This window comes from Pinus tabuliformis, chromosome 2_2 (genome assembly GCF_031772625.1).
Source record: "Pinus tabuliformis cultivar Carrire ecotype Pingquan chromosome 2_2, CPIR1, whole genome shotgun sequence".
NCBI lineage: Eukaryota > Viridiplantae > Streptophyta > Pinopsida > Pinales > Pinaceae > Pinus > Pinus tabuliformis.
The window spans coordinates 1,248,338,668-1,248,350,568 of NC_142300.1; positions in this window are offsets into that span (position 1 = coordinate 1,248,338,668).

Consider the following 11,901-nt stretch of genomic DNA (forward strand, 5'->3'; position numbering starts at 1 on the left):
ACCTTGAAGACAAGATGACTGTCGTGTATGAAGTGCACTTGAACTGCTCTTTTTGATGTGTTGAAATCTGCCACCAAGGGGAAAATGTAACAAGGGACTGTTAGGAAGGGGAATAATATGAAGGGATTAGGGACTATAAGGAGGGATTTTATTTAGGGAGTAGAGGGTTTAGGAGATTTTATATAGGGTAGGGTTTGGGGTGTTAGGAAAATTTATATGGGTTAGGGTTTGGGGTTTTACCTTTGAAAAATGTGAGGATGGGATAGGGAATAGGATTTTAGTGGCATTTTAGGATAGGGAGAAATGGAAAAAGTGGAATAGGGAAGAAGGGAATGAGGGCAAGAAGGAAAAATGAAATGGAGGAAGAACCTTGGCACCAACACAATGACTTTGTAACCCTAACAACATTTGCTTTGATGATTTTAAGTGTTAGGGTTTAAGAGTTTTTGTGCAACCATAAGCCGCCATTTACTATCATTATACTAACATAAAAATGGATGAAACACTAAGAGATTGACCCCACCTGGCAAATTCAAGGGATTGAAGGCGATTCGTTGCAAATTTTGAGAAAAATCGGGCTTCTATGTATATGCGCCGCGCTCCTCCACCTATGCACCGCGCTCTCTGTGTGTGTCACGCCCGTTTGAATTAGCACTGGGCGGAAATCCCTAGTGCACCGCGCGCTCTATGTGCGCCGTGCTCCTCCACCTATGCACTGCGCTCCAATTCTTGACACAGTCATGGCCTTTTCGAGCTGTTGTTTGCTCTTCAACCTCTAAACTTCGACTTTACTATGAGATTTATGAATGTAACTCGACACAAATGATTTATATAACTTGGAGAAATATGTTGCAAGAGTTGGATTTGATTTTTTCTTCCTCCAAAACCCATTTTGTAATGTTATCACTTTGGCACTTTTTCACAATTAATACAACTCTACTTTTCACACTTCCCTTTGATTTCTTTGACTAAAATGATGAAATTTTTGGCAAATTTTTGCAAGGGTATCCGACATGGAATTTGGCTAAGGAAACCAGGGCTGCGCTTGGAGAAATCCACTGAGAAACTTTTGAAATTTTTTACAAATGACAAACTGTTGGCTTTTCTTCAAAATAGAGTTTTGAAGAACAGTCGTATTCTATCAACATGATGATGAAAATCTTTGAATCAAAACTTCATAAGAGCCTCCCTTGGCCTTGCTGGCTTTATTGGACATTGTTCGAAGACCTAATGACTAATCCCTAGACTTAATGACCGAAATGACTCTCGTCCACTAAAAGATCAAACATTGACTGTCATGGACTTTAATACACATTGATGAAAAGACCTGAGCTAGCAGGTACAAGACATGAGGGGAATGAATGGTAAGGCCCTTCCGTCAGTTTATGGCATGCCCCTAGCGGAATGAAGCTGAGTGAATGGAGCGAGACACCTAGAAATGAAATTCAGAAAGAGTTTTGATCTCTGACGGAGGACTAACAAGACCGACTCTAACATCGCGCAGTTGACTTGTTCGACCGATAGCGCACGATCAACGGCGGTTTTCTCTCTCCTTTGCCTACCACGTGTCAATTGTTGTATGGAATCGCTCCGATTTCATCTAAAAACTCTTATCGTTCAAGGGAACCCTAATCAATACCATTGTTTTTCCAGTGTGCAGGCCCCGCCATTGCACATTAGCGTTTTTCGCTTTTTCTACCCGTGGTTTCTTGGCTCCCGATGTGACCAAGTGCTCAGGCTTCCCCTTTAGGGCCCTGTTTGCCTTCCTTTTCCCGTTCCCAGGCTCCTAGGGGCTACTTTGCCCTCTTGCATGGTCTCCATGGTCCTTGGTTAGTGTGCTTTGACCGAGGTCCTCGTCGTTCCACATCAGCTGCCATTGCCACTGGTTCAGGGTGTTTTTGATTGTGGTTTTGGATTTCCTTAGAGATTTTTTCGACCTGATACAATCATGGTTCTTTGATAGTCTTTCATGGATCTGATTTGGATCATTCCCATACTGCCTGAAGCTCTGATTCTCTCTCTCTTTTTCCAAAGAAAAGGACAGTTAAATATAAAGTATTTCGGCCATCGTCACAGCCTTTGAACTCACACTTTAGGGGGCATCTATTACACAGGAAATTGACCTCCTCATCAACTCAGAGGACAAATACATGATGACCGAAGGACTGACCAAGTTCACATGCCCAGTTGTCAAGCTAACGTTGTCTAGACACTAGCAACCTACTTTATAAAGCTTGTCATCAAGCTTAGGGGTGCGTTAGTTCCTAGGGTAACTCTAGTTGCTACCTCGACAACATCGTTAGTTAACCTACATCAAATTGTATGGGTCAAAGGAGCGAATTGACTGAGAAAACATCCTTATATTATCTCCTATGTTAGCTCATAAAAGTAGGGAAACATCTAAAATTGATCTATTTGGGGGAATTACTAATTCCTAATGGAGTATGCAAAGGGGAAAGAGAACTAAAGCAAGAAACATCACTGCTTTGGCCTAATGGAACTCATGGAGGACTTGGCAACCCTAAACATAGATGCTATATATGCAAGGCTTGGGCCATTGTGAAGGGGGTCAAAAAATTTGAAAGGATTGCCCATTTGCCTTTCAAGCAGAGTCTTAGACTAAGGCATGAGAAGAGGTTCAGAAGGGAGAGAGAGAGAGGAGCTGGAGGGGTTAGGGAAGGCTGATCCAACTGATGGTTGTAATCACTCTTTCTACATTAATATAGAAATGCAGTTGTGTTGTCCACTTCGTGGTGTTGGTAGTATAAACTTGTTTATATGTTGATCTAATATCTTCTAGCATGAGTGGCTTAGTTATATGCAACTATATATCTTTTATATGTTCTTTCATTTGTCTATCAAGGTTTTATGCTGTGATATTATGCTTTTCCTTCCTTTATGCAGGTTTAGATCTGGAGCCAGCTCAGGGGTCCTCTGCCTAGCTGCATTGTGCTCTCCAACAACAACATACTAAGACTCGAGGTAATAATTCCTTCTCGCTTTGATATCCATTTGTTAAACATATATATTCATGTATCTTTGTGACAGTTGCAACTAATCTGACTATCTGTCAAGGATCCTGGGAAGATCCTTGAGGGTTTCTTACATCACCAAACACCCGTGCATTAATCCCTATAGCATATACGCAGGTATATAGTTATAGAACTCGCGTATGTACACTCTTTTGTATGGGAAGAGTCACGCATGGAATTTAAAATATTTTTTTTTAATATAAGATCAAGTCTGCATGGGAAAAGGCTTCCGAAGGCCATACAAGAGCATCAAGTCTACAAGAGTGCTAAATGATGCTATAACAATGTGTATATTTGATTAATTAAATTTTGGGATAATGTTGTTTATCCTATATATAAGAATTTGGAGACATATTATTTGGTATTTTCGTATGGATATCTTCATTGAACCATGAGGTAAATGTTTCAATAAGGAACACAGTGATAAGTTCTTCCTTGCAATTTTATCTTGTGTTATTAACTATCATTTTACTAACATTATGTGTCAGTTCAATCCCACTATTTTGCAACATTATCCCCTCTATTATGTTTTTCATGTCATAACATTGGAAGTACTGTCTAACCTTCATGGGATGCTATAGTTTTCAATTCTATATTTCCATTTTACTCCCATGCTATGCTTATTTATAGGCTTAAGAATCCATATCTAGCTTGCCATGACTTAAATTTGATATCTCATACTTCATTCTTATCTTGTTTTGGATGTGTATTGAAGGGGTTCCTATTATTTTTTCTTCTCTATAGTTCTATTTTCTTATTGTCACTTGCATCCTAGCACATAATTTTATGATGCTAATCACATAATCATGCTTATTTCCATTGTTTTCACTATTGACCTCCTTCTGTCTGCAAGGATTTTCCTTTGTTTTGCAACCACATTTCCTCAGAGAAAATAGTCGCTAGTGGACATAACTTTCCCAACAATTTTTTTGCATTTTCTTTGCATATGTATGTTCATTTGAAATGTAGTTGCATGCCATTCAGGGACTCATTTTCTCCACTAGATAATATTTCTATATCTCTTTTCTACTTACCAATACATGAAAAAGTCACAAATTAAAAAAAATCAAAATCAAAAGGAAAGGTTGTGGTTGGGGGGGTGGGCACAGGGAAGGTGGAATTTTTCCCTATATTTGATTTAGTTTGAGTGGAAGTAATCATATATTATCACCCTTAAACATAGAATATTTTTTCATTGTCTGCAGTTGGGATTTCATTATGCTTTAGGAGTTGTATCATGGTTATGAATTACCCGCTCATTTGACTAGGTATCTTCTAGTCACTTAGTAGTTCCCTATAAAACAAGTGTAGCCCCTATATTTTTATTCTTTTTCCGTGCGGAAGCCCACTATCGTTATTTTTGTTCCCTTAAATTATTATTTCTGTGTAGACCGTAGTTATATTTTGACTCTTTAGACTCCTATATATACTAAGGATCTCTTGACATTTGAATCGTCAAAGAATTGTTCATTTATGTGATGTAAAAGGAGGTTTTCCTCTTGAAGTGGGTTATTATCAAGGAATTGATATATTTCTTCTTATGTTTTTTTGTTATTTTGATATGGGTACATAAAATTTGGTATCAAAACTTTGGATTCTAGCATTTAGTTGCTTCAAATAAATCATCTTGGAATTTTCGCTATAATTTTTATTTTTATTTTTTTATTTTTTTATTTTTATTTATTTATTTATTTATTTTTTCTGTGAAGCTTTAAAAGGTGAAATGTTGATCACGTGGATTCAAAACATTGGTGAAAATATTGTCAAAATTTCAGATCTTGGTTCACTATAGTTTCTGAGATATGGTCCAAGGAAGTTATGGTTTCATAATGCTCCTAAATTCTATGTCAAACATGTGTCCCATGTAAAATCATCATAACTTTCCCTTCAAGCATCATATTTGAATTTTGTCAAAACTGACTAAAATAAACTGGAATTTGGTTTTTAATGAATGAGTTTCAGGGCTGAATTTTAAATCTTGTACAAGTTCTCTATACTAAACTAGTCCATAATCAATTCATCATGGGAGATTTGGAATAACTTTATTTTGAAGAATCCAATATTGATTCAACTTGTGGCGTTATAATGAATACATAGAGAGCTAATTGAAGATGAAATTCCATAAATTGGGATGCTGAAATCATAGAGAAACAATAGTTTCAAGGTTGGCTATATCAATATGATCAAAATCAAGCTCTTAAAAACAAAACAAGGTGTGTATTTCTAAAATTGCATAACTTTTGTTTGAAAAAAAAAATTGAAGAGATTGAAAGGGTGTAGTGAAGCATATATATAATTATTTGGTTCCAAAATGATTTGAAAACAAAAAAATGATTACCCATTAAGCCCCTAGAAATCTCTACTATGATGTATGAAGAAGAGGAAGAAATGAAACATGATATATCAAAATTACCAGACCAAGTGCAACAAATTTCACTCTCACAAAGAGAAAACAAATTGAATGTTAATATGGATGGTCTAAAAATAGAAATAAAAGTGGACATGAAAGGTTTGAAGGAAGGTTTGACAAATTTTCTACAAGAAATGATTCATAATGGTGCCAAGGTATTCTATGAAACTCATGATGAGAACAAAGGGAATGTGAATCATGATTTTAGAGACTCCAAATTTGGGTTGAATACCAAGCACATTCCAAATATCGATATGAGGAAGATTGATTGCAAGCATCCAGTGACATGGATACTATAGAAGGAGTAGTTATTTGATCTAAATAATGTGCAACACAAACAAAAGGTATGCATTTCATCTTTATATTTAGAACTTGATCAATTTCTTTGGTATCGATGCCTTCGTTCTCATAAATCACTTGTCACTTGCACAAATTTTATAGAGAAATTGATAACACATTATGAGGATAAAAATAACAATACCTTCTTAATCCAATCGATAAATCATAAACGGGTTCAGTTGCAAATCACATTGAGAAATTCCAAAGATTGAATATCAAGGTAATTGATATTCCAAAGGAGCATTTGAATGATGTTTTCATAGGGACATTAAGTGATAAAATCCAACATGAGGTTTGTCTTTGGGAACCTAAGTAATTGGAGAATGCATTCAGGGTTGCAAGAAAGGTTGAAAGAAAAATTAGGGCAACAAGGAGGTCTACCACTCAAATCTATAAACATGGAAGTGTGTCTCTCCTAGCCTCCCACAACCTACAAGGTTGACACCATAATAACTAGAGGAAAAAAGAGAAAAAGAGATTTGTTAGAGCTGTGATAAAAAATACACTAAAGTTAATAAGTGTGATGAGAAGAAGTTCTTTTACATATATTAAGAAGATGAGAAATAATCTGAACAAGAAACATCAAAAGAAGAAGATATACACCAAGAACCAAACCCAAGTGTTGACAAAGAAGAAATAAATCCAACCATTTATTGTAATGCAATGGTAGGAATTACCACTCCTAAAACTCTCAAGATAGAAGGATATATCAATAAGAAAAAGGTAATAGTGTTGATTGATTCAGGTAGTACTCATAATTTTATTCATTGTAAGATAGGCAAGGATTTGAATTGCTTTCTACATCTAGCAGGGTGCCTGTCAAGTGATGGTTGTGGATGGAGGAACTATAAATTTCTCAGTGAAGTGCCAGAATATCAATATAATCATGGAGGAATATATATCGAATAGTCAAATTCTTTCCATTACAATGGATTCTGATGATGTTGTATTAGGATTCCAATGGTTACAATATCTGGGGATGATGGTTTTTAATTTTCAAGAAATTTTCTTGAAACCTTTTTTGGAATGAAAAGAAATTGAATTAAGGGGTATCAGAGGGAAAATTTAGAAGTTAACCAACTTTAATGACATGAAAAATATTTTTAAGAAGGAACAACAAGGGGTAATTGGAAAATTATGCTTGCTATATGTTAAAACATATAAGTAACCCATTTCTCCAAATCTTCAAAGAGTCGTTGACAATAATTCCAAGCTATTTGAGACTCCCAAAGGTCTCCCACCTATTCATGACCATTATCATTCTATTCACTTGATTTTAGGAATTGTTACTCCAAACATCATACCTTACATATATCCCTATGCCCATAAGAGTGAAATTGAATGTATGTTTGTAGAAATGCGAGAGGTAGGTATAATTCAACCTAGCCAAAGTTCTTTCTCTTCTCTAGTAGTATTGGTGCACAAAAATGTGGGATCATGGCATATGTGTTTGGATTATAAAGAGGTTACCAAGATCACTATTAAAGATACATTTCTCATTCCTTTCATTGATGAATTACACAAACAAATTTACTTCACCAAGCTAGACCTTCATTTGGGATATCATCAAATTATAATGAATATAGAAGAAATTCCAGAAAAAACATTCAAAACTCATGAAGGTCATTATGAAAATTTGGTCATGCCTTTTGGCCTTACTAATGCACCTCCCTCATTCCAAGGTTCTATGAATTCCACTTTCAAACCCTTCCTTAAAAAAATTGTATTATTATTTTTTGATGATATACTAATCTAAAACAATTCTTGTAAGGATCATGTTCAACATGTTGATAGGGTGCTCAAACTATTGGAGGAGAAGCGATTGTATGCAAAACCCTCCAAATGTTTCTTTGGGGTACAATAGGTGGAATATTTGGGTCATATTGTATCTCATGAGGGTGTTATTATAGACCCTAAAAAAGTTAAAACCATCAAGGAATGGAAAATTCCCACAAACTTAAGTAATCTTCAAGAATTTCTCGGGTTGACAAGTTATTATCACAAGTTTGTTAAGAATTTGGGGAAAATAACAACACCTCTAAGAACATTACTTAATAAAGATGCATTTTCTTGGACTCTAGAAGCAACGAAGACCTTTGAACATCTTAAAGAGGCAATGTATCGAGCTTTGGTCTTATCTACACTAGAATTCACAAAAACCTTTATTATGGAATGTGATGCCTTGGGAAATGGAATTGGTGTTGTTTTAATGCAATAAGGAATACCCATTTCTTTTGAAATTCATCCAATCAAAGGAAATAATTTACATAAGCCTATTATGAGAAGGAAATATTGGCAATACTACATGCCATGATGCAATATTGGTACCCATACCAAATGGGAAGGCATTTCAAGGTAAAAAATGATCATGATACTCATAAATACTTCTTGGAACAAATATTATCATCATAAGAGCAGCATAAATGAGTCACAAAGAAGTTTGGTTATGAATTTGAAATCATCTACACAAAAGGGAATAAAAATATTGTTACAGATGCACTCTCAAGAAAGGACGAGGATTTGGAGGCATTGCTTTATGTAATTTATATTATTCAACCTAATTAGATAACTAAAGCAAGGGATGAATGGAAGAATTATGGAGAGGTGTGGACACTCATTCAAAATTTGTGGCAAGATCCCAATGCATCTAATACATGTATCTAGAAAAATGATTCATTGGGGTATAAAAATATCATACATCTATGTTGGAACTTCCAACCAAAACAAAAGTTTATTTTGGAATTGCACACCTCTCTTATAGGATGGCACTCAGTATTTTTAAAATCCTATCATAGGGTCAAGAAGGAATTTTTTTGGGATGGCCTTAACTCTAATATTTAGAAGTTTGTGGAAAAATGTTTGGTTTTCAAACGAAATAAACATGAGATAACTAAAACCCTAAGTATTTACAACCCTTATCCATTCCAAGTTAGCATTGGGAGGAAATCTAAATGAATTTTATCATAGGTCTACCTGAGTGTGAAGGAAAGAGTGTCATGATGGTGTTAGTTGATATACTTACCAAGTATGCACACTTTTTTTCACTATGTCATCCTTTCAAAGCAATACATCCACTACTGCATTTGTGGAAACAATTCAAAATCTACATGGAAACCCAACGATTATTGTAAGTAACAGAGATCCCATTTTTACTAGAAATTTATGGATGGAATTATTTTCTTGTCTTCGTACTCATTTGGTTCATATCTCATCTTATTATCCTCAATATGATGGGAAAAGTAAGATATGGAACAAATGTTTGGAAGGATATCTTCATTTATTTGTATATGATAAACAAACATAATGGGTCAAGTGGTTAACTCTAGTAGAATGGTGGTATGACACTTCCTTCCATACTACAACAAAAATGACCCCATTTATGGCACTTTATGGAATCATCTATTGTCCATCACATCATCTCTAAGAGACAATTCTAAGCTTTAAGTAGTGGAATATCACATCAAGCATTAATAAGAAGTTATCCAACCCTTAAAGGACAACCTGACTCTAGCATAGAATCAAATGAAACTATTGGGCATGGAGCCTGATTATCTTCCTTTTTCAGAGGTATCACTGCATTGGACCCCAGTTAGTAATGTGGTGGCAATTCCGCCCGTAATATTTGCATTGCAAGGGGGGTCCAGGGGGGTGCTGCAATCTTTGGGAGACCCCCTTGCGGGGGATCAGGGGAAGTGCCCCTGAAGCTAAAAATAGATGTAAAATTTCCTTGTAAAATGTTGTAATTTCATAGTCAATCTGGGCTGTTCATTAGGCAGAGATCTGATGGTAGAAGTTATGTTTAATTTAGGGTTTTTTGCCCTAGAAGGCAACCCCTCGCTATAAATGAGGGAATTGTATTGCATCTATGTAAATCTATATTCTGAGGGAGAAAGAGAGAGGAGATTGTGTGAGAGCAAAGAGGGAATTACAATGGATATGCTATAGGGTGTATCTCTTTAATTTGCTCGATAATATAAAAGGAAGGACTAGCTGTTTTCTATGGACGTAGCCCAAATTGGGTGAACCACGTATATATGTGTCTCTCTTGTTTTATGTGTTTTTTGTTTTCTATTTCTGGAATATATTTTACGTGTTTCATTGCTCTGTATTATATAATTCTCTAACAACTGGTATCAGAGCCGAAGGTCAATTTGGCTGATAAACTCGCAGGAGAGAAGGGTTCCTGGTTCCAGTGGGAGTAATGGCGGAAGATGGTAGGTTTAGGGTCAAAACATTTAACGGGAAAAACTACCAGCTATGGAAGATGAAGATGGAATATTATTTATAACAGAAAGATCTGTACGAACCATTGAGTGGAAAGACAAAGAAGTCAATGAGTATGACAGACACAGAATGGGATATTCTTGATAGAAAGGCACTTGGAACAATACGGCTATGCCTAGCGGTGTCAGTAGCCTTTAATATTTCAAAGGAAACGACAACAGAGGGTTTAATGAAGGCACTGGCCAAAATATATGAAAAACCCTCGGCCTCAAATAAGGTATTTCTTATGAAGCATTTATTTAATATGAAGATGTCAGAAGGTGGATCTGTTGCTAATCATTTAAATGAATTTAATACAATTACCAGTCAGTTAAGTTCTGTAGGGGTAACTTTTGATGATGAAGTTAGGGCTCTGTTACTTCTATGCTCATTTCCAGAAAGTTGGAATGGTTTAGATATGGCCATTAGTAACTCTATCTCTAGATCTAGTACTTTAAAGTTTGATGATGTTGTCGGTGCAATCCTTAGTGAGGAAATGCGATGGAAAAGCTCCAATGAGACATTAGGTAATGCTTTGACTGCAGAGACTAGGGGAAGAAAAGTGGAAAGAGGAAAGAGCCCAAGATATCTCAGTAAGTCAAGGAAAGGCAGATCCAAATCCAGATCAGGGATAGTGTGATGGAAATGCGGGAAGAAAGGACACCTGAAGAAAGACTGCAAGTCTTCGAAGGGAAAAGAAGGAGATGCGCAGCAAGAAAACAATCATGAAGAAAATGTGACAAGTGATTTGTTGCAAGATGTTTTGATTCTTTCATTAGAAAATATTATTGATTCATGGTTAGTAGATTCACGGGTGTCATTCCATGCCACACCTAATAGGAAACATTTTCATGATTATGTTCAAGGAGATTTTGGATAGGTTCGATTAGGTGATGATAAACCTTGTAAAATCATTGGAATGGGTACAATTTTCATAAAACAGCAGAATGGAAATCAATGACTATTGAAGGAGGTAAGGCATGTTCCAAATCTGAAGAAAAAATTGATTTCAACAGGGTAGTTGGGATGTGAAGGCTATATGACTACTTTTACATATAAAACCTGGAAGGTCACTAAAGGATCCCTGGTAATAGAAAAAGGAGAAAAGGTTGGTACATTTTATTTATGCAATGGTATTTCTAATTTTGTTAATGCTTTAACCTCTATAGGAGAAGATACAACATTGTGGCATCATAGGCTTTGGCACATGAGTGAGAATGGGATGCAGATTCTTCACTCAAGAAATGTCTTGCTAGGTTTGAAGCATGTTGATTTAAAATTCTGTGAGAATTGTGTTTGTGGAGAAATAGAAGAGAGTCAGATTCCTCAGAGTTGGGAAATAAAAGAAGAGAAAAAAATTAGAGCTTATGCATACAGATGTATGGGGACTTGCTCAGGTATCATCTCTCAGTGGCTCTGGTTATTATGTTACTTTTATTGATGATGCAACCAGGAAAACTTGGATTTATTGTATTTGAATAAATCTGATGTATTTGATACTTTCAAGAAATGGAAAGATTTGGTTGAAAATGAGACAATAAAAAGTTTGAAGTGTCTCAGATCAGACAATGGAGGTGAATATTGCAGAAAAGCATTTGATAGGTATTGTTCATAGAATGGAATTTGTAGAGAGAAGACAGTTCCAGGAACACCACAGAAAAATGGTGTGTTAGAAAGGATGAACATGACAATCATGGAGCGTGCAAGGTGCATGAGATTACATGCAGGATTGCCTTTACAATTTTGGGCAGATGTTGTAGATACTATTGTTTATCTAATAAACAAAGGGCCTTCAAGTTCCTTGGATGGTAGTATTTTAGAGGAGGCATGGACAGGTAAAAAGGTACACTATTCATT